The sequence below is a fragment of the Microtus ochrogaster genome, unplaced genomic scaffold (genome assembly GCF_000317375.1).
Source record: "Microtus ochrogaster isolate Prairie Vole_2 unplaced genomic scaffold, MicOch1.0 UNK18, whole genome shotgun sequence".
Taxonomy (NCBI): Eukaryota; Metazoa; Chordata; class Mammalia; order Rodentia; family Cricetidae; genus Microtus; species Microtus ochrogaster.
Genome location: NW_004949116.1, coordinates 3,556,057 through 3,559,185, shown reverse-complemented (window position 1 = coordinate 3,559,185; position 3,129 = coordinate 3,556,057).

The following is a 3,129-nucleotide window of genomic DNA, read 5'->3' as shown; positions in this document are numbered from 1 at the left end:
AAAATAACAACATCTTGAAATTTGCAGGCAAATGGATGGAGCTAGAAAATATCATTTTGAGTGAGGTAATCCAGACCCAGAAAGACAATTATCACATTTACTCACTCATAGGTGGTTTTTAAACATAAAGCAAAGAAAGTCAGCCTACAAACCACAATCCCAGAGAACTTAGACAACAATGAGGACCCTAAGAGAGACTTACATAGATATAATCTATATGGGAAGTAGAAAGTAGAAAAAGGCAAGATCTCCTGAGTAAATTGGGAGCATGGGGACCTTGGGAGAGGGTTAAAGGAGAGGGGGGAGGCAGGGAAGGGGGAACAGAGAAAAATGTAGAGCTGAATAAAAATCAATAAAAAAATAAAATAAAAGACAAGTTAAAAAAGAAACCCATCTGTGGGTCTAGTATGTCAAGTAAGAGAGACACAGAACTAAGGAAAAATCTAAGGAAATCCCAGTTAAGTTCTCCATTGTGTTGCTTTCATGCACACAGGAATCCAAATTCATCATGTCTACAGTCATGACGCTGGCTGTGTAACACCCTATATCACACCCTATTCACACCCTCATATAAAGGTTGTCTTTGCAGGAAATTCAAGATAACTTCATGTCAAAACCACCAAGAAATCATCATAAATTTTCTATGTTAGAATGTTGGTGAGTATAATTTATTATATAGAGTATAACAGATCTGTACGTTCATATTACAACACAGTTTTAATTTGTGCACTTGGGGACTCAGATTCACAGAATATAATGGAGTTTTATTGCCCGAGAGTTTGCAGACATTTTGAATGAGTAAGGGGTTTGTCTTAAGTTGAGGCGATCTGGGCAAAGCTGCCCTGTGTAAAAGTGGTGGCAGTCAGAACCCTTCTGGTGCTAAGGATGGAATAAAGAAACTGTTGGGAACACTCAGCCTGCAGCTGAGTGGGCAGTCACTGGTGCTAGGTCTGTCTACACATGCAGCTACAGGGGAGCGGAGAGGGAATAACACCCTCCTACCTTCCTCGGCTCTACAGGCTGAGGGAGACAGTGACAGACACAGTGCAGAATCTGCACAGCTTAGAACATTCTATGTGCATCGTTTTCATAGGACTCAGACTGAAAACACAAGCAAGAGCACAAACTTCTTATGTCCTGTCAGTTGTGACCAAAGCCAGAAAATGAAAAAAAAAAAAACAAGCAAACAACAACAACAACAAAAAAGCTCTTGTTCAAACAGTTAGCAAACCCTGGTTATGAGAACAGTCTTGGGTGTGTGAGTCATTCTGTTCAATTTCCAGCCTAGCTTAGACCCAGTCCCTTAATATAGGGATGTATGACTGGTCCAGGCAACTGCTCCCAGAAAAAGGGCCCCAGAGTATTGGAAAACGTTTTTTACTTAAAAAAACCCTTGGTCCAGGTATGGGAGTACACACCTTTTATCCCAGCACTCGAGAGACAGAAGCAAAGGCAGAGGCAGGTGGCAGATCTCTGTGAGTTTAAGATCTGTCTGGTCTACATAATAGGTTCCAGGACAGTCAAGGTTACTTAGTGAGGCCCTGTCTTAAACACAAAGAAATACGTAAAAACTCTGAGCCAGGCAGTGGCTGCTCACACCTTTAATCCCAGCACTCAGGAGGCAGAGGCAGGCACATTTCTCTGAGCTTAAGGCCAACCAGATCCACAAAATGAGTTCCAGGACAGCCAGAACAGATTCAAAGAGAAACCCTATCTCCAAAACCAAACATCAAGCAAACAACACCCCCCAAAACTCTTGAGGCTGAAGTCGTTGCATTTCCAGCCAACGGAAGAAATACACCAACTCTGCAATGGCATCGTCATCCACCGGGTCTAAGTTCCCATGTCCCAGAAGAGCCCCTCCATGGCTATAAAAGCAACATGGTAGGCAGGGAACCCTGACTGCTCTTTGGACTGGAGAGGGAGGGGAAGAGGAGTGGGGAGAGGGGAAGAAGGGTGGGAGGAGGGGGAGGAGAGTGGGAGGTTGGGGAGGGAAATGGGAGGCTGGGAAGAGGCGGAAACTTGTTTTTTTCTTCCTTTTCTCAATAAAAAAAAATTAAAACAAACAAACAAAAAAAGCAACATGGTGTTTCTCACTGCTCTGATCAGAAGCATGGGTGCCTTTGCTCACCCAGGATTTTGCTGAGAACCAAGTGCTGAGAGGGGTCCACAGCTCTGTGGGTTCTGACAGCTCCATCATCAGTTTGTAGGAGAAGTCCACGCGCACAGGGTTTTGGAAAGGTGACTATCTCTTCTTTTTCGCCTTAGTTTTTCGGATAATGCTCTCAAAGTTCTCTCAGGCTATCTTCGGCAGTGTGGGTGCACCCAAGGTTTTCTGTGCCTTTACCGGACTCTCTAGACACACCCATTGCATTGCCAACTTGATAGAGACCATATCTGACCATTGTCTGACCATCTTGGAGCCTACTGGTCAGGTTCATATACCAACAAAACCACATCTACAAAGCAGCTAACACTCCTATTAATGCATGTGTCTGATTGGAAAGACCCTTGTGGCTACTAACTGTGAAAGCATATTGAGAAGTCAACAGTTCATGGCCATCATTAACCTGAAGTCTTATTATCTAGGGTGAAACACTAGGGCCAGAAACATTTTGAGGAATTACACAAAGGAAAAACTCATAGCAAATAAACAATTTTAACAAATTCTGTGAAATTAGTAGATTTTTCTATTTTGTGACAGTTGTTTCCAAATTGAGGGAAATATTTTGTTTTTTTTTCCAGTTTCAAGCTGATGGACTGAGTTGATTTTAACTGGAAACTGTCCTTTTCTGCAGTGTGTGTGTGTGTGTGTGTGTGTGTGTGTGTGTGTGTGTGTGTGTGTTTACATGAACAAAAGAGCAGTTACTGTCCTCACAAGTGGAACTGTGCTTTGATATGCTTGAGGACAAAGTTCTGTTGTCAAATATTAGGAAGCACTCAGTGTTAGGACACACACTCAAGGACAGCAGAGCACAACTCTGAAAAAGGACTAGCTATTCTGGGAAATCTGGCCTATGGTCTGCTGCTCTGCAAACAGCCTCACCAGGGCGTTTTGTTGCCCAAGCTGGTTCTGAACCTATTATGTAGCCCAAGCTGGTTCTGAACCTATTATGTAGCCCAAGCTGG